Raw genomic sequence first — 24915 nt, 5'->3', positions numbered from 1 at the left:
GGGTAGCAAAGGAGTGGGTCGGGGAAGCAACAAGGAGTAGACAGGGAAGAGGAGAAGCAGCATATGAGGGAGAGCAACACCGGGGTGGTGGGAGAACCATTAAGCAAGACAGAAACAGGGAGGTTAGTGCAGGAGAGGCACAGGAGAGAGAGAAAATGGAAGGACAACATGAAAGAGACAACAACACATCGCGGGGGCAGGTATTTGAAGGGGGAGAAGCACACGCGGGAGAGAGCTGGAAAACATATGCTCTATCATTGGTTGCTTAAGCAAAAAGAAACGAGCATTGGCTAAGCCAATAGGTCTCAGCAATGCCAGAGCTATTGGCTCTGCCAGTGTCAATTTCTTTTAGCCTTGTTGTATAGTAGCACGGCTGCTGTTCAGCATTATTGAAAGTCACGGAAAAAGGAGCAATGATGCAGCCAACTTGCTTCTGTACATTAAAACCATCTTATTCACCTTTATCATATTCATACATGGTAACATTTTAAAAGTGAAAAGGAGGAGAATTTGAAAAGAAAATTCGGGGGAATGCAATTTACTAATTGACATGTATTGAAGCAGCAGTATTTCAGGTGGGAGACAGCTACAATAAAGCCATTTTTGGCTTCAAGAATCGTGAGTCTCCAACCTGAGTCGGGTCTGTTGGCATGTATGCATATTTTGCTCACCTTAAATGCGTTGCAAGCTAAGTCTAACAGAAAAGCAGGCTGATTGATGCCTCAAACAGCATGCAAAGTACTGATTTTAGACGTTGTGTGCAACATGACAACGAGCACATTGGTAAAAATTCTTCAGTCCTGCTTTAGAACGCTTGCATTCATCCAGAACTATCTTATTTACATAGTTCACCTTTTTGTTTACCTCTAGCCGGCTACGACTCTACTAATCAGCCAAAAGCAGAGCACCTAAAGCTGATATGCTTTCCAAATTTTCCGGCCTTTGCATGACCCCGTCTGCTAAAGAATGTGGGCACAGGCATGAGGATGAACCTGTTCAACATTCCTTTATTCTGGCCTAATCGCCAATCTCCCCATGCCTAAAAACTAATTGTGACCCATGCCATATAACTGATGCTAATTTTTTAAAAATGTATATTTATTTTTTATTTTTATTTGCATATTAAAAGATGCAAGAAGGGCACAATCACCCAACCCAAGACAAGAAAGGAGGCGGATATACACAGGTCGCCCTCCACCCTTGGCTGGTACAGGGCCTCAATAATGGAATGTAGCAGGATAATAGACAATAGCTCAGAATACGGCAGTACGAGCACAAAAAATGTAGGTAGAAGCGTCTGCCACTTCGGCAGGGAACTGTATGTCATAATGGTATAAACCTCTATATGTAACCTTTTCTGCTGCCATATAGAGCTCAATCCCCGATCTCCAGTCTCCCACAGTCGGGACCGCAGGAGCACCCAAATGGCGCGCCACATGAGGCTTCGCCACCACAAGCCCCAAGTTACAAAAGAGGAGCTTTGCCCTAGGGACATGCACATCTCCCGGGACCCCCAAGAGAACATATTTGGGCTGAAGAGGAATGCGTCCCCCAACACCCTAATGAGCTCCACAACCACCTGTGGTCAGTATACTTGAATGGCTGGGCAGCTCCAAAAAATATGCACAAATGTACTCCGAGTCACCCCACACTGCAGATAATCTGGGGATGCAGCCCTCCCCATTGGGATGCAGGCTGTCCCAATCGAAATGAACCCGATGCAGTATCTTGAGTTGGATCAAACGTAACCGGGACTTTGTGGAACTTCCCTTGGGTGTATCAGAGTCATCTCCCAATCTACGTCCTCAAGCTCCCCCCTAAATCTTCCCCACAGGGAGCATACATCTTAACCAGTCTGTCTGGCATATTGTTATTGAGAATTTTAAAGGTAAGTTAGATAGCCTTCGAAGACAGCTCCTCTAGGAGCAGTCAACCTTCAAGAGGGGTGTACTCAGGCAGATCCAGCTCCCCCAGGCCATCAGCCCGCCATGCATGGTGCATCTGTGCATATTTTAAGTATTGGTGGGAACTCATAAGTTAGTTCTTTTGAAGGGAGAAGGGCATCAGACTACCATCCTCCAGGTGGTCCCTCATCCAGGAGATTCCCAGCAAGTTCCAGGACTTAAACCCAACCCTAAGTTTCCTCAATTCGCACATCCATATCCCATCCCAGAGCGGAGTCTCTTGTGTTAACTTCCAAGTCCAACCTCCAGGCTGGTATTGCCACCCGCATCGCCGGTAGTAGCATCTCAACCCTCTTCTCACTGCACAAGTAATGGAAGTAGGACTGAATGGCGGCCATCGATAGCCGCCAGATGGGATGCCCAGTAATAGCCCCTTACATCCAGGAGCGCAATCCCAACATTATATTGGTTCCGTCGAAGAGTTTTGAGTGCTATCCGGGGATGACCTCATCCTACAGCAGGGTCTGCAAGTCTCCCTCTATCTTGGTGAACGTTGCCTCTGGAAATGGGTGGTACGTGTATTATAAGACATAGACCAATTTGGGGAGCATTCAAATTTTAAAGACAGCCGCCCTTCCCAACAGAGTAAGAGGCATCTCTCCGTCTCCTCCTGAAACCTGGACACCTCCCGGCCCAAGATCCTGGCCAAACACATCTGCCTATAAGGAGTCACAAAGATACCCAAATATTGAAAACCAGTAGTCTCTTCCTGGAGCGTGTTGGGAAGAATGGCTGGATCCAGCGGGCCAAAAGAGTGACAGAGCAAAGATTTGGCCCAGTTTATATAGTACCCAGAGTACGTGCCATACACCTCAAACACTTGCCGGATAGCCGGAATTGTGGTAGCTGGTTCGATGACATAAAACAGCATGGCATCCACTTATAATGAGACATTTTCTCCGTCCCTATCAGCCTCAGAGATGCGGAATCCACCAATATCAGAACAGGATCAAATCATGGCAACCAATGGCTTTATAGTAAGAGCAAAAAACAATAGGGACAAGGGGCATCCCTGCTGGGTACCTCGCCCAATTGAGAAGGTCGAGGAGGTGCCTGGTAGAGCAATTAAACCCAACGCTGGTATCTGGGGCCAAAACCAAAGCTCTGCACTGTCTGTTGAAGGTAGGGCCAATGAATTGCATCAAAGACCTTTTCAGCCTTCAACACTAGGAAGACATGGGGTTCTGTCCTGTGACTCGCCTCTGACAACCAATTGTGGAGAAAGCACAGTCTGAGTCTGGTGAACCTACCCGGCATGAAGCCAGACTGATCATGGCCAATATCCTAGTCTCAATATTTAGCAGGGAGGTGAGGTGATAGGAGCCACAACTCGTCACCGGTTCTACCTTCTTGTGTTCTACAGCAATAGTGGCACACTGCAGATCCCACGGGAGCTCATCTGTGTCTTGGGCCTCCCTGGAGTGGTCCAGCAGGTATGGACTCAACATCACAGAGTAGCACTGAAAGAATTGAGCCACGAGGCCGCTGGGACCTGGAGTCTTCCCGGTTTTCAAATTCCCGATAGCAGCCTGGACCTTTTCAAGCATGATGTCCTTCTCGAGGGACAAACGGGGACCATCAGTTCTCTGCTAGAACTGCTGGCAAGTCCACCACGTCCAAGAAGGACGCTATGGAGGCCATGTCTGTCAGTGGTTTGGCACTATACAATGAGGCATAGGACCTTGCAAAGACCTCTGAGATGTCTTTATCTGACAAGTAGGGAATTCCAGTCTTGTCAATTACACATTTAACCCACCGTGACTCAGCCTCTAGCCTGCTTAGCCCAGCAAGCCGCTTACCCACTTTATCTCCGGCATCATACAGACGATGTTGCATTCTCAACAATTGCTGCTGCACCTCCCCCTAAGCCAGATCCCTGTACTCCCTCAGCAACACCTCCAACTCACGGAGGATGTGCTGATCTGTTCAGGCCCCCAACATTCAAGGCTCTCTATCTCCTCTGTTGTCTTACGCCTTTTATACTCCAGTATATTTTGTGCCCTGTCGCACAAGACAGTCTTATAATCCTCCTAATGTACCAGCTCCAAATCTACCGACTGTTTATTATATTTAGTAGAACGCCAAGAGCCCCTCCCACTCACTGTTACTAAGAGAGGCGAATGGTCCAAGAGACCTTGCACAAAGTATTCTACCCTATACACCACAGCCACCTCGGCCGCTGGGGCAAATATGAAGCCTATCCTGGAGAAGATCTTGAGTGTCCAAGAGAAGAAAGAGTAGTCCCTGGCCACCGGATTCCACTGACGCCACAGGCCAGAGAGACCTAGGGAAGCTGAAAATTGCCCTGGGGGGTACCTGCCAGGGCGCCAACGCGTTTGTCTGGCCGGTCTGCCACCAGGGCCATAACGTCATTAAAATCACCACCCACAATGTGGAGAGCAGAGTTGGCCTTCAGAAGTATGGCTGTCATCTCTTCCAGTACAGGTGCCTGAAGATGAGGGCGTGTATATACACTAACCAGGGTAACCGACGTCCATTCCTACATCCCTGCACACTGACATACCTCCCATACTGATCCATTCATGTCCATAGAACCTGAAATGGAGGCATTTGCTTAATACCTATGGCCACCCCCTGTAATCCAGTGGTGAATCCGGTGAATGCTAAGATAGTATATACTCCCCTACCTAAACCTCTGCACTGGGTCCCCAACAAAGGGTTTGAGGCAATGAATGCACTGCACTGTCAGGCCCCGCTTCACCCTGCTATCCAACCTGTTAACATTCCAAGACATAACTGAGCACTGTGTGCTATCCATCGGTCTACCCTGCATCGTCAAGTGGGAGTATAATCATGACTATGCCGCTCCCGTCCATGTGAAAGGAAGTGTGCGTTTGTGTATGTGACCCTCCGTAGCCAAGTGAGCAACTCAAACAACCAAAAAATAATAACCATAGAAGCACCCCATCAACCCCACTTCCCAGCTCCCACCGCTCCCAGCGATTGCAAAAAATCACATCAACAGAGCAACCACTCAATATTGAGGCAAGAGAGGTCTGTTGCTCTCCCACATACATTTGAAACACTGAAATGTTATGCCAACCAAAAGATAGAAAAAGCAAAGATTAGGGCCTTAACACCCCAAGAAAGGCTAAATGAAGCATAAAGAGCTAAAGAAATGTGAAATAAAGGAAAAGAAGAAACTGAGGAAGAAAAAGAAAAGGAAAGAAGGGGGTGACAATAATGGCAACTACTGCCCTATGATGTGTGCTGCTACATTTTCGACCTCACAGTCCAATGCCATTTGTGGGCAGCACAACAAGGTCCCCAACGCGAACAGCAGGAGCACACTGCACCATCCAGAGGGGCAAAGTGACAGATCACCACAGGTCAACAGCTGGAATGACAGTTCAGAAATCTGTTCAGTAGCTCCAAGAACCCCGCTGGGTCCTAGCAGCAAAACCCCACCATTGCACACCAGGAGCTAGTGGCTGGATGGGTCTGGCATTTCCTCGACCACCTCCAAGCCACTGTCTAATGATGGTGCAGACGTGACAGCCTCCACCAGCACCCCTCGCTTCCTCCTTCTCCAGCTGTAGTTGGTCCACATCCATCGTGCCATCCTGCACACCACATGTGTGTTTGATCATGTCTCTTTCCTGCAGCTGACCTGTGTTCTCCCCGTCACTCCCCTCCAGCGAGAACCTGGCAGCCAACCAGAGGGCTCCCTTGCACTAAGCACTGGGATCCTGCCATCAACCTGTATATTCGACATTCCCAGACCTCCTCTAGGCCCCTCATGGATGAACTTCAACTTGGCAAGGTACAACATGTACTGCAGCCTCATAGCTCTCTGCTTCTGCTTAACTCCCACAAACGTTATTCGCATCTGCTGTACATGCTTGGTGTAATCCAAGAAGATCCATATGCCACGGTCCTCAAACGAGGGATCCCCCCTGCTGATGAATCATCTGCCCTATAGTATCCCTATCTTTATAGTTAAGGAGTTTGGCAATTATAGTTCTTGGTGGCGCCCAGGCAGCACCAAGGCTCAGTGTGCATATTCCACTACAAAGACATTCGACAAGGCAGCATCCAAGAGTGTCCTCCGGAGCCATTTTTCTAGAAAGAGTTCTGGGGTCATACCCTCAGCACCCTTCAGGAAACCCCACAAACCACAAGTTGCAGCACAGAGAGCGAACATCTGCATCCTCCGGTCGCATCTCAAGCTCTTGAGTCTGGGTCGTCAGAGAGGCAACTGTGCACTGGAGGTCCTTGAATTCTTCCTGGAGCTTCGTAATGTGTTGTTCAGTCTCCAGTGATCTCTCAGCCACCTCACGTAGGTCAGCGCACAGCAGATTGGCATCCATAGATACTGAGTCAATCTTGGCCTACACATTGGTGCAGGAAGCCTCAATTGCCGCCAAAATCTGCATGACCATAGGGCCCTGACGGTCATCCAGTCCCCCTCCACCATCCGCGACCTGTTCGCCCCCAGAACCCGTCTCTGTGTAGTACTCTATCCTCGTCTGCTGGGCCACCCTTTGTGTTTTGTCTTAACAATCATCAGGCAAATTAAGCGTCCCGGTATAGAGTCTTGGCACTTCGCCCCAGGCAGAGGAAGTCCCACTGGGGTCGAAGGACAAGAAAGGGCGGAGGGGGCGCAGGAACGAGGCCTGCGACCCACCTCAAAGTTGCCACATTCACCAGGAGCTACCGCACTCCATCCTCTGCCTGGAAGGCACTGCACTTGATGGAGCGGGTAAAATATTTTCTTTTTATATACCCAATCCATTTATATAGGTTTATATTAAAATGAATAATAACTAATTCTAATGAATAATAGAGTGATGTGATGATAATTAAACAACCTTATTAACCAAGAGAATACACGTGGGAATGCATTTGCATGGCTAAAATAATAAGTGAACTAAGTTTGTACGCATATTAAAGTTATATGTTTTGCTTAAGCAGTGTTTATGTGATTTGCGCTTAAATAAACCAGCATTAACAGCTTTGAATGTTGCATATGGCTAGATAAATGCATACACATAAGGGTATTAGTAAGTGAATAACACTGTTTTTATCATTTCGATGTATTAATTACGATTTTGTGTTTCTTTGCTTAAAGTTGACTATTTTGGCCTACCAAAAGATGGCTGCCGACTGAATCCTAACTAAAGTACATGACTTCATAAATTGAGCAATGGAAAAAGGCGCCTGCACCGACTTCGTTGTGGCCTTTCCATGACCCATCGGACCAGGTCCATGAAGACTACCCTGGGCGAGGTGCCAATGTCCCTGAACGTGAAGCAATTGTTGCCATTTGGGAAAAATGAACTACCAAAAGCCACCTATTCACAATAGACTGATACTTTCTTGACCTGGGAACAGCCTTTCCCATGCGCCTAGTTTATTCATCATCCAAATGTGAAATTTGGAGAATGTTTCTTAAATGTATTGGGACGTGGCTGAATTCAGCCAATCAGGGACCCGAGAATAAAGAATTGTTACTGTTATATGTAAATTTTAGTATAAATATTAGTAGTCTAGAGAGGAATACTCACCACCCCCTATCCTACATCGCTGCTACTCAGAGATGCTACTCTATGCGACACTTCCTGCTGCTCTGCGCTAGAGATCCTTATGCTGACGGAAGAGGACGAGGACTTTAGGATTCTGATGAACTTTCTGAGGACCGGTTCTGACTTAGAAAACGACAAATAGCCAGAATAGGTAAATATGACAAAAGATAATAGGGCATTGTTAGGATTTAACCCGCAATTTAATTAGATAAAGAAAAATCATTATTTTAAGAACTGTGTCGGGTGATTATTTCTTGAAATGTTTATTGAATAATTTGAGAATTAAAGAGTCATCAAATTCTATTACAACTAAATGATCTAGTCAACCTCCGGATGGAGGAACTAGTAGGGTAAGTCAATAGATGAGTTTTCCTCTATCCAAGTGAATAACAGTAGTTCGAGATCAGATATCTCCTCTGTAAGACATGGTTAGTTTGAAGAGAATGAATGTTGGTGTTATGGGCCCCACCAGCGTGTGATGTGTGTATGTGCGTGTGACTGAGAAATCATTTTGTCCGTGGAAGCAGGGGGAGATTTTGTGTTCTGAACTGCACCAGTATTTCTGGTAGCAAGATGATGGTTTTTATTGTATAGGTCTGATGATTTGTGTATATATATATATAGCTACCAGTATTTCTGGTAGCTAGAGATGGTTTTTATTGTTTTGGTTTGATGATTTTGGCATGTATATAGCTTATCGATTGTTGCTTGGTATTAATATATGTACTAACACTATATGTTGAAGTCGTATTGAGTTTTATATTGTCTGTACGGCTTCTGGGAGGTAGGAAGTCGGGAATTGATGATAGTTCCGTAGTAGAGCAGAGGTAAGTGCTGCTCTCGGGAAAGACAGAATTGTGTTTGCCCGTAGGTACACGGGAGAAACGTGTGACAATTGAAGTTGCACGACGCATTGTCTGGGTTCGATTCGGTAGCATTGCAGAGTGTTACCATTAGTGATATTTCTGTATGAGGAAGGTGTGAATGATAGCAAAAGGGTTACTTGTGAAATTTTGGTCTTAAGTACCAGGAAACCAATTGGTATGCCAATAACGCTTATCACTGAAAAGGTAGCAGGTGTTCTCTGAGCTTGTTAGAAGGACAAAGTAGAGGTAAGCGCTGCTTTGTCAAACGTATGTTATAATTCTGTAGTGGGACAGACTGTTCGCTGTTCTCGGGAAAGCAGGATTCTGTGTGAATGAACTATATTTTCTTGTGTAAAAGTGCGTGAATGAAATAGCATTCGGATTGATTGCGGAACTCTGGTGTTATTTCTCAGGAGCATTACGTTTCCACCTATGTGTTTTAATTCCGGAGAAAACAGTTAATTGATGCTTGATAGAAGGGTGAAGTAGAGGGATGCGCTACTTTGCCAACGGACGTAACGATTCTGTAGTAGGGCAGAGGTAAGCGCTGCTTTCGGGAAAACAGAATTCTCGTGGGAAAGGTCTTTGCTATTCTGTGGTTAGCGGAGCAGACAATGGAGATGTTTGTACGTTGTAACTAACAAGTATTGTAAAATTGAAACAAAGTCTACCGACTAGTTTTTGTAAAGAAGGGGTAGACTGAAGACAGGAGTCAGGATCAGGAGCTGCTGCAGCGACTGTTGACGTCAGGAGGACCGCGCTGGGATTGGACAGCTAGTCAGTGACGTAGACGCTCCAGGATTGGTGCGTTGGTGTGAGTCGCGCAGGGATTGGAGGTTGTGACAGTGACGAAGACGCTCCAGGATTGGTGCGTTAGTGTGAGTCGCGCAAGGATTGGAGATTGTGACAGTGACGTAGACGTGCGAAGATTGGTGCGTGAGTAAGAGTCGCGTTGCTATTGGACTGAAGATCGTACAGTTGCAGGAAAAACTAAAGGGTTCACGAAAGAGGGAAAATGTATTATCATTCACCCGAGAAGAAGAAAAAGTCTTTGTTCAGTAAACTAAGAAATTGGTTTGTGAAAGACAGAGAGATTGTGACTAGGGAAGGACAGTTACTTCCTCCAGCGAAGACCCCCGCATCCTTTATGGTTGCGAAATATGGGTACCATACTTGCATCTGGTTAGACAATTGGGCGAAGTATACAAAGGAAGACGGAGTTCTAGCGTTTCCAGAGGATGGGTCCTTTAATTTGGCAATATTGAGGAACTTACGGGAGAGGATGATGAGCTTAGATCCGCGACCTAGGCCTACGCAGTTTGAGGCATTGACAGAGTGGGAAGATGAGATGCATGAGCGAGAGAAACAGAGAAATGGCAGTAGGTACCGATACATGTTTGGACGGCCAAATGATTGCGAAACTCATTGTGATGGAATGAGAAGGTGGCGAGATGCTAGTATGACTGAAGAACTGTTTCCCGTTAGAACTGCAGGAGAAAGTGAAGGAAGGAAATGCCTAGAAAAGAAAAATCATGTAGAAACCCGGAGGTATGGGGCCAACGAGACAGATGATGATGTCCTAGATGATATGTTTTTCAAAAGCCCACCTCCGTACAGGCAGGAACCAGAAACGCCAACTGCAGATACACCAGTGAGGGAGACTCTGAGAATCATTAAAACAGAAGTTGTGACTTCGGAAGTAAAAAGAAGAAATTCTCTTAAGGAACGGGAAAAGGAAAATAGGGCAGAGAGTGAAAATTCTAGGGAACTAGCAAAAACCACATTAGAGCTGACAGAGAAAATAAGAGAATTGACGAAAAATCGAGAAGCAGTTACAGTCCCTGTGACCATAGGTCCTGTTATGCCTATTTTTGAGAAGCAGAAAGACAGTGAACACGGACTAACAGTCCCGTATGTGAACAATAGACAGGAAGAACAGTCCCTGATGAGAGCAAAAGAGAATTCCTGGGGACATACTATGGGTAAAAGTGAATTGCATGTGTCAAAGAACCCATTTTATTGTCCTGATACTGCCGAGAGAAGCAGAATGGTAGGAGGATCAATATTAGAACCACAGAGATTGACAGAACCAGGGAATGTAGAGAAATCAGTGAGTATAACTACCGACGAATTGAACGAATGGCTGAAGGGCTTGCAGGATATAGAGAAAGAATCTCATATCGTTGATGTGGCAAAATTACGGATGGTGTTAGAAGAATTAATTGTAGGGACCATCCCCACAGAAAAGCTGAAAAATTACCAAGATGAGGAATTACTGTTTTTGTGCAAAAGTGTCACTTGGAGAGCCAAGAATTTACATGACAGACTAGCAGAAATAGCAAGTGAAATGGGAATTGACATGGACAAGGTAAAAGCTTTACAGAAGCCATACCGAGTGGATTTCACAGAAAAAGACATTGAGAATCTGAACGCTGCAGGACGAATAGGGCAGATTAGGGACATAATCACAGTATTGAGGAAATGGGGAGATGTGGACAAATGGAAGAGCAGGTGGTATAGGAAGCGGGAGGACACCTCAGACAGAACATTTTCAGCATTTCCTGTGAGAGAAAAGGAGAAGGTGGTGACAGAGTTCCCTATGAGAGAGATTCCAGGTGGGGGATATGTGCATGTCCCATGGACCCGACAGGAAATTTTGTCATTTACCGGTTGAGTGGTACCGACAGGTAGACCGATTTGTTAAATTGTCAAAAGTGCTGTGGATTGATCTGAATAGTCTGTTTGATATAATAGTGCCAGCAGACTTGTGGGCAGAATGCAAGATAGTCATAGATTGGCCAACCAAAGAATACCCGAGAGATCCCAAAACAGGAGCCCCAGACCTAGAGGTAATGAAGAAATATGAACAGGTCATGGTATTCTTGAAAAACAAAGTGCCTCCAAAAGAAACAGACTGGGTTAAAATAGATCGAACACATCAGGAAGTGAAAGAGTCAGTCCACGCATACTATGAGAGGCTAATTTTAGCTTTCAAACAGTTTAGTGGGGATGACAGTCTGGGAGAAAAGGACCTGAGTCATTTTGTGTACAGATTTGTGTATGGTCTGCGTCCAGAAATTGGGGACATGATTAAGCAGCACACCGTGGACTGGCAGAGCAAGAAAATAGATGAGATCCTAAGGCATGCAAAATACTTTAGTGATGAGATTGAGGCAAAGCAGCGAAAACTAAAAGAAAAGGCAATGTGGGCTCAGGTGAAGGTTGCAGAGAGACAGGAAGCTCAGCTGATAGAACAAGCTAATAATCCAGGTATTAAATCAAGATTTGGCCCGGGTAAAGGGAAAGGTAATATAGAAGAAGCAAAGAAAAAGTTCCCATGCCACAATTGCGGAAGATTAGGGCACTGGAAATCCGAGTGTAAATATCCACCAGGTACTAATAATGAAAATCCGTCATTGAATCCACAGGTGCAGTGTGAGGGGAGTGGCCCACCGCCACAACAGCAGAAGGCTGTTAATCCACAGAATCAGGTGCCAAAACAGCCCTTACCACAGAGCCGGAATATCCAGAAATATAGTAAGGAGACGGGATTCTACAATGAAGAACAGGTAAACAAACCGCAACGCGCGAGCGCTGTGTCACAATATTGGCTGCAAAATTACGAGAGTGAGCCAGAAGAGATTTATTGACGGTGCCGAAAAGAGGAAGCAGGGTGCGTACTTGGCGCATCTCTAGAAATAGATCTGACAGGACCATTTGTGGATGGAAAAGTTAATGATGAGAACATTACTTTTCTAGTAGACACTGGAGCTACACGATCCACTGTCGGATCAGCAGATGTGAAAAATCTTCCTCTTTCGGATGAAACAATCCAAGTAGTTGGTGTATCAAACACCCAGATTAAAACGTACCTTACTGAACCTGTAAAGGTCAAAATAGGGAAATTTTCAGACATGCATCGATTTGTGGTGTGTGACACCAGTCCTGTGAATTTACTAGGTAGTGATTTGTTGTGCAAAATGAATTGCACCATATTCTGTACACCAGACGGAATAGCCTTTGAAACACCAGATGAAGATGTTCTGTATAAGATGACTATAGCTAACAGAGAGTGTGAGGTTGCTGAAACCTATGCAGTATTTAATCCAGATGAATTGCCCCCAGAGTTGAAACAGACAGTGAAGGCAGCAGTCTGGGATTTCACTGGAGCAGATGTAGGCCTGATGAGAAACGTAGACCCAGTGAGAATCGCTGTAAAGGAAGGAGCAGTTTACCCAAACATTCCACAATACAGACTGACGCCTTAAATAATAGCAGGAGTAACCCCTTTGATTGAGAAAATGATCCAGCAAGGAGTGTTAAGGGAAATAATGAGCAGTCCATGTAATTCGCCTATAATGGGACTGAAAAAGCAGAGTGGGAAGTTCAGGATTGTGCAAGATTTGAGAAAGATTAACAAGATTGTTGTATCATGTTGTCCCATTGTTCCAAATCCTTCAGTAATTTTGTATCAGATTCCTCACGATGCAGAATGGTACACAGTAATTGATTTGTGTCATGCTTTCTTTTCCATTCCGTTGCATCATGACAGCCAGCCGCTTTTTGCATTTCGGTTTGGAGAGCGTATTTTGGCATGGTGCCGAATCCCACAGGGGTACACAGAGAGCCCCTCCATTTTCAATCAGTTGCTAAAGAAATCTCTGGAAAGTCTTACTATGCCTGAGAATTCAGTTTTGGTCCAGTATATTGACGACCTATTGGTGGCGTCAAAGACACGTGAGGCCTGTGAAACAGACACCATAGCCTTGTTAAATCATTTGGCAGATGGAGGACTGAAGGTATCTCCAACAAAATTACAATACTGTAAGAAGGAAGTAACATACTTGGGTCATACTATCGAAAAAGGGCTGAGAAAAGTAACCATAGACAGGATCAGAATCATTAGAGGAATGAGAGCTCCGATGACCCAAAGAGAGGTGAGAATGTTCCTAGGAATGGTTGGTTACTGTCGTCAGTGGATAAGTAATTTTTCCCTGATTGCCAAACCATTGGTGAAATTGACAAAAAGTGAGGTCAAAGACCCCCTTGAACTGAACAAAGAAGAACTGGCAGCATTTAAACAGCTGAAGAACAGTCTTTGTGAAGCCCCTGCGCTGGGCATGCCAGACTATGAGAAAGAGTTTGAGCTATACTGTAGTGACCGAAACGGATGCGCACGCTCAGTGTTAATACAGAAACATGGAAGGCAAAGAAGACCAGTGGCATATTTCTCGTCAATGTTAGATCCAGTGGCGATAAGTCTGCCAGGATGTCTGAAAGCAGTAGCGGCTACATGTCGAAGCCTAGAGCAGAGTGAGGGAATCGTGATGGGGTATCCAGTAAGAGTGTTTGTACCTCATAGTGTGGCGATCCTTTTAACAAGGAGTCGAACACAGTTCATGTCACATAGTGGGCTGACTAAGTATGAAAAGGTCATTCTAGGTGCAAACAATGTGAGTCTGACGTTGTGGGAACATGGGATGAAGTGAGACAGTTGCAGGACGAAGCAGTTGATGAGGAAATGAGGCAGTGGGTAAAAGCAGGTTGTGCACCCAGGGAAAAGGATCATGTGTGGGTCTATCGGGATGGAAGACCAGTAATGCCTGATAGCAGGATGTCAACAATGGCACGGATGTATCATGGCCAAGGACATCTGGGAAGGGATGCCATGATAAGGGCTTTTAAACAGACCTGGTACAATCCAAAATTCAGGTTAATAGCAGAAAGTCTCTGTCAAAGATGTCTGACATGTCAGCAGTACAATCCTGGAAGGAAAACTGTGGTGAGTCTAGGCACCATAGGCCGGGAGGGAGGACCTTTCACCAGAATGCAAGTAGATTTCATTGAAATGCCCCCTTATAACAAACTGAGGTATGTTTTGGTGGTAGTTTGTCTGTTCTCTAGGTGGGTGGAAGCATACCCAAACAGAAGAAATGATGGAATCACAGTGGCCAAGCTATTGTTGAGGGAATTCATCCCAAGGTACGGGTTCCCAACAACCATAGAGTCAGACAGAGGAGGACATTTCTACAATGAGATCATGAAATTGATTTGTGAAGCATTGGGTGTACAACAAAAACTGCATTGTGCCTACCGACCAGAGGCTTCTGGTGTGGTCGAGCAAATGAATGGTACTATCAAAAACAGAATAGGGAAAATGTGTTTAGCCACAGGTATGAAATGGCCTGATGTCTTGCCTCTGGTTTTGATGACCATTAGGTATACTCCAGACAGAACTACAGGTTTGAGTCCACACGAGATCATCATGGGACGTGCCATGAGACACGTGTTTGTACCAGTCAACAAGCTGATGACTATAACTGATGACATGATTTTGGATTACTGTAAAGGCCTGGCTGACGCAGTTCATTCTGTGTTTCACCAGGTTGGAGCGGATGCCACCACACTTGAAAAGAAACCAGCCCATGATTTGAGCCCAGGGGACTGGGTAAGAATAAAAGTACACAGAAGAAGAAATTGTCTGGTTCCAAGGTGGGGAAGGCCAAGGCAAGTCATCTTGACCACAACAACTGCTGTGAAGTGTGCTGGACTGAAAAACTGGATACATGCAAGTCACACTTTAAGAGTTCCAAATCCAGCAGACGGCATTGGAAAAGAATATTTCGATGAATCAGAATCAAGTGATGAGTCAAGCAATGAGAATATAATATCAAAAGAAAATCCTGAAAGGGGGGAAAATGAGCCAAGACTAGTTCAGACTTCCAGAGAAGAAATTCTGAGGAAAAGATTGCAGATTTCAGATGGTTCAGATTCTGGAGATAAGCAAAACGCCAATGGTGAACACAGAATGAAGAAAAGAAAAGAAAAGAATGTCCAGTCAGAAGTAACATTTTCACCAAATGAGAGAGTAGAAGAAGTTCCACCTGAGAAAATATTGGAAGGAGAATGAGGGACAGTCACAGAAAGATAGCGACAGATTTTGGAAAAACCCCGAGGAGGTGTAGGGAACTGCAACACCCAGCTAGGTGAAGGGACAAGTAGTCAGCAGGAAAATTGCGTGCCGGAGACCCGAGGAGGGACAGAAGTAGGGCCAACCCAAGAGGTGGAAAAAGAGATTACTGAAAAAGAAAAGTCAAACGAGACAGAATCTGAGGACAGTGAAACTGAAATACCAGAGGGTCGAGTTCTAAGAAAGAGAACTTGGATTGAGGAAAGAAACAGTAAAGACGGCAAAACAAGAAGAAATGCTGAAGGAGACCTTTGGCCAAACAAAATTAAGAAGCTGAGATATCGATTGACACGAGTCAAACCCTCAGAGGCTGAACAAGTGAATGAAGTAACCAGTCAGCATCCAGAAAAAGAGGGAGAAACAGAAGTGTCTGAAGCAAACAAACGATCAAGAAAACCAAACCAGAAATATAAGTCACCTGAATGGACGTACGTGGCACTGCCTGAACAAAAAGAAGAGGCAGATAGTCAAGGAAATCCAGAGGAGACTTTACTGAGATTGATAAAAGAAGAAGAAACAGGGGAAATCCTGAGAGTTATCTTATCTAACATCGGAGAAGAAGCGGAAGATCAGGAAATCCTGAATGTGGATGACAAGAAATAAGTGAAAAACGATGAGAGGCCAAGCTGAGTAATTTCAAATCGGTCCTTGTAGGAACACACAGGATTGAAAAAGAAATTGAAGTATTTGGATCACCTGTTAAGGTCTTAGCTCTTGTGGGAAAGCTACAAGAGTCGGAGTAGAAGAGGCTAAGTCAAAAGACACGGTTAATTCTGACAAGATGGCTAACATAGATAATAACAAGGGTAGATGTACCTTTATGAGAAGATGGTGCCAAACATGTTGTTGTTGTACAGGACTATTAATGCTTCTTTGGAGCGTACTCGCTCTTTTGATCTCTTTCAAAGTAACTTTAGATACACTATCAGGACATACTGAGAATATGACTAACATAGTGAAAAGCTCGCAAAAAGTAATACCAGTTAGAGCAAGCACTGAGCATATGCATCAAGATAGGTCAATAACTGATTTTTCTGGCAATGTTTTTTCAAAATTATTGTATGAATATGTAAAAACAATGGACGTAAGGGATTGCTATGTATGTATGCAATTACCTGCATCTGTTTCAGAAGGGTGACTTATCATCACCTCCCAGCAACTTATGGAATAACATGTAGTGTTTTAACTAGTATATTTTATCAAGTAGGAAAATTGGAGTATAATTTGTCTAATATAGATAATATTCTTGGACGATTGCCCATGAATAAAGAATTAAATCCAGCTAAAGATGCTAATGTATTAGGAGAAATTTTTATAGAAACTAAAGGACTAACTCTAGAATATATTTTTAGAACAATTTAACTTGCAGTTTGAAAACAGAAGAGAAAACATATTTGGATATGGTTGAAGAGAGAAGACTAAAAATACACCAGAATGCAGAGGGACATAAAGAAGGGGAAAACATTTGGGAAATAGATGGGAAAAAGGAGACACAGGGTGGAGTTAGACCAACAATAGCTATAGACTCACCCCAGAAAGGCAAATTATGCATTATGAGGGAAAGGTCCCAATATGATTATATCTATATAGGGACAAGTGAGTGTCATGATACATATTTCATTGCATCCGGATGGTGATTTAGAGGTGGAAAAGATCCAGTTTTCCCTGGACTGTACTATATTTGTGGGAACAAGGCTTACTACAGGTTGCCCGACCATTGGTATGGCACATGTTATGTTGGCCTGGTCTTTCCAAAGATCTTTCGCATGGATAGAGTAGAAAATAGTGGACCAAATAACCTACTAATGCGTAGCAGAAGAGAAACCTGGTTAGAAATTATAGGTGATATTTTTGGAGCCTTGATACCAGCAGTGGGAATATCTTGGAATGCAAATAATATTCGGAAATTGTCAACCATAGTGGATCGCTTGTCAACAAGCACCGCTGGAGGATTTCTCTTGGGAAACACTGAGCTGGTTGCCATGCGTGCTATGATTATGCAAAATCGACTTGCCCTTGATATCTTATTGGCAAAAGAGGGTGGAGTCTGTGGAATGCTGAAAGTTCAACATTGTTGCACTTACATTCCGGATGAAAGCAGAGATCTAAAAGTCTATATTAAGAATATTACAGAATTGCATGATGAAATAAAACCACTGGAGGTTGAAAGTATCTGGACTAGAATTAGTAATAAAATGGCTGCTATTAAAGCTTATTTAGGTAAATTAGGTAGTACTATAATAGGGAAAATATTATTCGCATTAACCTGTGTGATTTTTATATTATTAATACTTAGATTAGGATGTATGTGTTGTAAATATAGAAGAAATAAAAAGAAGGTTAAACGAGAAATTTACAAAAAGAGGAAAAAGAAACCAGAAAAAGATCTCAATGAAATAGAATTGGAAGAATGGAAGGAGAGTATGTATGACAAAACCAAAAGAGAAGATGAAAGGGAAACAGAATTTTAATTGAGCAAGAAAACATTTCAAATTTCTGTAAAAGGGGAAATAAATTTAATTTTTTGTGGGTTTTGTTTGTGGTGATAAAATCCCCAAAGGGGGGATTGATGGAGCGGGTAAAATATTTTCTTTTTATCTACCCAATCCATTTATATAGGTTTATATTAAAACGAATAATAACTAATTCTAATGAATAATAGAGTGATGTGATGATAATTAACCAACCTTATTAACCAAGAGAATACACGTGGGAATGCATTTGCATGGCTAAAATAATAAGTGAACTAAGTTTGTACGCATATTAAAGTTATATGTTTTGCTTAAGCAGTGTTAATGTGATTTGCGCTTAAATAAACCAGCATTAACAGCTTTAAATGTTGCATATGGCTAGATAAATGCATACACATAAGGGTATTAGTAAGGGACTAACACTGTTTTTAATATTTCGATGTATTAATTACGATTTTGTGTTTCTTTGCTTAAAGTGGACTATTTTGGCCTACCAAAAGATGGCTGACGACTGAATCCTAACTAAAGTACATGACTTCATAAATTGAGCAATGGAAAAAGGCGCCTGCACCGACTTCGTTGTGGCCTTTCCATGACACATCCATGAAGACTACCCTGGGCGAGGTGCCAATGTCCCTGAACGTGAAGCAATTGTTGCCATTTGGGAAAAATGAACTACCAAAAGCCACCTATTCACAATAGACTGATACTTTCTTGACCTGGGAACAGCCTTTCCCATGCGCCTAGTTTATTCATCATCTACATGTGAAATTTGGAGAATGTTTCTTAAATGTATTGGGACGTGGCTGAATTCAGCCAATCAGGGACCCGAGAATAAAGAAATGTTACTGTTATATGTAAATTTTAGTATAAATATTAGTAGTCTAGAGAGGAATACTCACCACCCCCTATCCTACATCGCTGCTACTCAGAGATGCTACTCTATGCGACACTTCATGCTGCTCTGCGCTAGAGATCCTTATGCTGACGGAAGAGGACGAGGACTTTAGGATTCTGATGAACTTTCTGAGGACCGGTTCTGACTTAGAAAACGACAAATAGCCAGAATAGGTAAATATGACAAAAGATAATATGGCATTGTTAGGATTTAACCTGCAATTTAATTAGATAAAGAAAAATCATTATTTTAAGAACTGTGTCTTGTGATTATTTCTTGAAATGTTTATTGAATAATTTGAGAATTAAAGAGTCATCAAATTCTATTACAACTAAATGATCTAGTCGACCTCCGGATGGAGGAACTAGTAGGGTAAGTCAATAGATGAGTTTTCCTCTATCCAAGTGAATAACGGTAGTTCGAGATCAGATATCTCCTCTGTAAGGCACGGTTAGTTTGAAGAGAATGAATGTTGGTGTTATGGGCTCCACCAGCGTGTGATGTGTGTATGTGCGTGTGACTGAGAAATCATTCTGTCCGTGGAAGCAGGGGGAGATTTTGTGTTCTGAACTGCACCACACTTACAGATCTCCTTGGCCAGGCAAGGGGGACAACCAGTACAAAGGAAGAAAAAGTCCTCCTGCAGCTGAGAGGCCGGGCAGCAACACAGGGCCTCCTTCACTCGGCCCCCATGGAACGACAGCGCAGTCAGTAGGCTTCCTAGGGACTCATTCGTGGCAATCTCCAACCCCGGCGGCCTTCACCCTCCAACATAAGGTCTAGAACATGCAGGTGGCCAAAGCCGCGACACACGATCCACCTCTAGGCAATCACAGTTATCTCCCGATTCTTGCGTGGCCCAGGTGGCATCCACAGCTCCCAAGTCAATGTCATGCCAGGCCATACAGGGGAAGATGGGCACAAGGGGTCAGTCAGACTCACAGCTGTGCTACCAGGCTGTGACCCAACAGGCTCCTCCTCTGGATCCACAAAGAGCAGTACCGCAACCTGCGAGCTCTCCAGTGGCTCGCAGGCAGCAACCATAGCCCTTAGTAGGACCCAACAGTCATCAATAGCACATCGCCGCACGGGAAGCTGATACCGCTCACGGGGTCACAGCTAAGTCACAGGCCCCCCAAAAAACCGAGAGGGTCTCTGCTGGCCCCATCATCGAGCAACACCGCCCAAGAGCAAAGATGCTGGTGTACAGTGGCAAGATGATGCAGGGCTACTCGTCATGGCCGGGAGCTTTCCTCTAGAACTGCCAGCCTGCCATCTTGCCTGGCCACGCCCCCAACTGGTGCAAATTTATACACTATAAAAAAGTGCAAAAACAGACAAAAAACAAAATCAGAGCTAAGTGTTGTCAAAACACGGAAACCGTTAACTGCTCCCTACTCTGTAGAGCCCATATAACGGTAACAATTGTAACTGAAACCATTTTAAAGATTTATTAGAGCTACAGCTGCATGGTGCAATTAATCAAAATGTGGCCTTAATATTACGTTCGTTACAAAAAGATAGCTAACTATAGTGCAGTTACAGCAAACTGGGCAACAACGACCCGATGCTGTACACGCTCGCTGTGTTTTGTGAGGCTGTAGCTCCCTATAATGTCCATCGGTCCAGAATTAAAGGCAGGAACGCTGCAGCAATCAGTGACCTGAATCAGATTACCTGCGTGCCGCTGAAGCATAATGCCTGCTCCATCACTGTTGCCTTGGGACCCACGCAGCCCCTCGTCGAGGAACCACCAGTCTGCACACCGGAAAAGATTTACCAACCACCCCTGGCACACCATAAGTGAGGGGTTTCTTGTGGCCACAGAGTCATCAACAGGCCTTCCAGCCACGAGTGAGTAATAACTGCAGGCAGTGCCGGTGTTGTGTAATATCAGGTATCCCCTTGGGATCGCGTATCCCCTGACTTCGGGAGACTTCGGAGGTCTCACCTATTGGACAGCTCAGACAGGCCCACGAGCAGCCCCTCCCATCCCCGGAGAGGTAGCCTCGGCTCTAGCAGGCAGAAGTAGCAGCGCACCGAGCCGAGCAACTGTCATTAAAGCACACCTCTCTGTTAAGAGCTTACAGGGGCACGCAGGTCACGAAATTGAGCACGAGCTGGGCTGTCACGTGAAAGCAGTACTTGTGCAAGCGTTCTGTACTCACGTGTAATTAGTTTTGAATCACCCACAAAGCGAGAAATACACAAGGAGGGGATGTGGTCCGGCGGCTGCGCTGCCGACTTTGGTGCATGAAACCAGGGTTCGAGCCGCGAGGTCGCGTCCACATCCTGTGATTTTGGGCAAATCACTTAATCTCCCCATGCCTGAATATGTAATGTAAATACAGCGCTCCAATACCTTCGGGTCGAGTTCGCGCTATATAAAAGATGCATAAAAAAAATAGGGCATGGAGTAACGTATTAGCATCAGTGGGCGGGATCGGCAGGGCACGGCGTGCCCCTACTTCTTTAAGTCCAAAGATACCGTTCACCTACTTTTTTTTTATATTCCACATGCATTCCAGGACAGCATGAATAGCCAAGGCCTACAGATATGGCTCGGCGTTTGTGACTGTTAGGTGACGGGCAGAGAAGGAAAAGGACTCTGTCTTTTCCTTCTTTGCCCAGAAAAGACCAGGACAGTGTCCCTTCAGCTGCCCCCTCCTCTCTTTCCTCTTATTTCCTCTCTTTCTGCCTCGCTCCTCCTCACTTTCTGATAAACCGTGACTTCAAGAAACGGTTCTCATCCTCTCTGTTCTCCTTTCTTTTATTTGTTCCCTTGTGAAATGGATCCAAAAAATGAGAAAAACACTTGTGCTGGAAATGTCGTCTTTTTTGATATTTTTCTATTCCAAAGAGCAGCCTAGAGAATACAAGGTTCAAAATATGGAAAATAAATAACTAAATAACGCAAGAAAGAGTGGTTGCAAAATGTCCAGATTTGTTTTCTTATCTCCCAATCACATTTGCGCCACTTCACAGAGTTTGCCAGTGAAGCACCTGATTGATGGGCGGATCGGAAAACAAAATGTGTACCGCGGCTTTGTGTTCACGGATGTGGTGTTTTTCAACCATAGTGCTTACGTTTTGTCACAATATAAGCACTAGACTGGACATTGAAATGGGTCCCTTCAGGGCCCTGTAGTTATGTCCTTAACTTTTCAGGCAAAACCTTACACTGATTTCAGAATAGCGAGTGTAAAAGCGTTAAGGTAGCCATGTTGTTCCAGCATACATTTTACATGCTTTACATAATTCTCTATGGGTGTTCGCTATTTTCAGGATGTTGTTACTTTTTGTTTTACGCAGCATTTTACTCTCGTCTAATGCGTAATTTGAATTGAGTCGCATCCAAGTGTTTATAGTGGGGCACAATTGGGTTGTAGTTGAAGGCAGTGCAAGTTTCTCTTAGTGGGGCAGTATGGTGTTCAGTGGGGGAGAGTATGTGGCACTATGGTCAGAGCTGCCAATTTGGGAACCGGGTTCAGCCTTCATGACCAGTCCCCCAGACCACTCTCCTGAGGGAGCACATTCCCATGCTAGACCTTAAAATGCCCCACAACACCTTAGAAGCCCTGGTAGATTAGCACCAGGAGGTGGACCCTAGTGGGGGCAAGTATGGGATAACCTTGAAGGCCTGTCTACCACAAATCCATACTGAAGTTCACCTCCATTCTTGCGGGAAGGCCTATGAACCAGCATACCCTAGAGTGACAGTGACTCTGTCACTGAGGTGACAGGACCCTTGAGAAGGGCCGGCTTTAGGGCAGTGCGACCATTGTGACTGCACTGGGCGCTGACTTTGGGTGGGGGCGCCAGCAACAATAAAAATGTCAAAATAACTCCAGTGATTATTGTTCTTCCTAGAGAAAGATCTAAGTTTTGTCTAGTGGAAGTTTTGGCTCATAGAAAGGTAGCGCAGAGGGTTGATGTGCCTGCTGCAAAGAACATCTACCATGCCAATCACAAAGTGCACATATTGTAAATAGGTCAGTGGGTTACTGCTTTTGTAAGAGAGATCCTTTTGTTTCTTGCAGTCTATAAGTCAAAATCCTAACATAGCACAGTGAGCTATTAACTGTCATCTTAGAGTTGCACGCAAACTGCAAGGTATAAATTAGAGCGTTGTTTTTTTTCCCCCAGTCTTAGATTATCCTAATGTTGCAAAAAGTGTTAATTTGGAAAGAAATCAATTCTGATTATTAAAGAGAACCCCCAACCATGGTATTAAGTTTTAAATTCTGAGTTTGTGTTTCTCCAGATCAGTCACTATTAAACTATACTGCCTACTAGTTCTCATGTGACTCCTACACCATGTAGCCCTTAGTCTTATGTAACCTTTCCTAATAGTGATTTACACATGTATAATTGATTGTCTCAATGTATTGAGTGGCGGCGCCTCTGCTAAGGTGGAGGAGCGTCGCCCCACTGCCTTTCAACACGGCAAAAAAGGAAAATTAAAATGATAATAACACAATGTTATTATCATTTTATTTTTTTGTGTTGGCCAGTTTTGTGGGGCAGTCTCTGGAAAGATTTTGCCTCATTAATACCAGTGTAACATACAAATGCAGCAGTGAGAAAATTGATCAGTCAACCTTTGCAAAGAGCCCTCCACTTCACAGCAACAAATGTCACATTTTTTAGTAACTTTTGATCCGTTTGAGCTACAAATAGTTTATTAGATAAAATTGCCAGATTAATGTAGCATGTGTATCCATTGGTTGAATTAAATAACACAGTAAGCTGTAACTGAGCAGTGAAATGCTAAACAAATACTAAAAATTGATATGTTTTGTGCATTCTGGTAACACCTCTGACTCCGCCCACTGATTCCATCCTCAGGTTAGTCCCGCCCTCTTATTCTCCACCCACAGTTCCCCTACATTTTTTTCCCCACTTCGACCACTGATTAGCATCCACACCCCAGCAGAGCCTGAAAATACTTTAAAGGAACGATTCAATAGTATAGAGATGAGTCACTCTGGGTCAGTGGACGCTCAGCTATTCCACACGTCGCACCAGTAGGTAACACACTTTACAGTGTGTGCTATGACTTTCCCTTTTGTGTGTTTTCTTCTCCCTTAGGTAGAGAATGGTACAAAGCTGCCTGGTGCGAGTGAAGGGGGCCTGCAATGGTTGGAGGATGGGGCCTGATGATGCTGTATGTACAATTTCTCCTGCTGTAGAGGGTCTGAGTTCTGGGTGAGCGGATACTCTTGCTGTGCTGATAGACTGCTGTGACTGAAGGGGTTGAGGGTGCTGTGGAGAGGACACCCGCTTTACCTGGTGTGAGATACCCCGCTGTGAAGAGCTTGAGAGGGTGCACCTTTCATGTTGAGCCGACAAATTGGTGGAAATGAAAGGGATGAGCTGGGGGTTTTGAGGATGCCTGCTTCAAGTTGTGCAACACACCGCGCTGTGAAGAGGTTCAGCTTCAGCTTGAGGAGATAGACTCTTCATGTTATTCTGACACACTGGTGTAAATGTAGGGGTTGAGCTTGGGGTTCAGAGGTCACCCACTTCATGTTGTGCGACATACGCAACAGGTTGAACCTCAGGTTGAAAAGGTCTTCATGGTGGCATGACATAGGTGGAAATGTAGGGATTGAGCTTGGGGTTGAGAGAACACCCTAGGGCAGATTTACAAAAAAGTGGCGCATCTGTAGAGATGCGCCACTTTCCCTGTGCCACCCTTCGAAACTCTTGCCCCACCATGGATGCGCCGTATTTACAATACAGTGCACCATGGCGCAAGGATTGACAGATGCGTCCAAAATTTGGATGCATCTGTTGGTGCAAAAGTCACGCATTGCTGGAGTCGTGTCACAATCACGATGCAACTCCAGCAATGCATGGGGAGGTCTATCCTCATTGTGCTGCGTCACTCCTTACGCCTACTCCAAGCAGGCATATGGTTTTGACTCAGTGGCGTCTCAAATGTGGCGCAGTGAAATCTTGGAGATTTCATTGCATCACTTCTACGAGACTTTTTTGCATGGGAACGCCCACCCTGCATACATTATACCTGACGCACGTATAAAGTGACACAGGGCTTTACACCGTGACGCATCTCCTTAGATGCATCGCGTTGTAAATGGGCCACCATGCTACATTGGGAACCAAACCCCATCCCACGTTATACAACCACCGGAAGGCCAACGTGTATAAGCCCACTCCCCTGCAGAGACGTCCAT

The sequence above is a fragment of the Triturus cristatus genome, chromosome 1_1 (genome assembly GCF_964204655.1).
Source record: "Triturus cristatus chromosome 1_1, aTriCri1.1, whole genome shotgun sequence".
NCBI classification, from domain to species: Eukaryota; Metazoa; Chordata; class Amphibia; order Caudata; family Salamandridae; genus Triturus; species Triturus cristatus.
The sequence above is the reverse complement of the archived record's forward strand: the minus strand, read 5'-3'. Positions refer to the sequence as shown.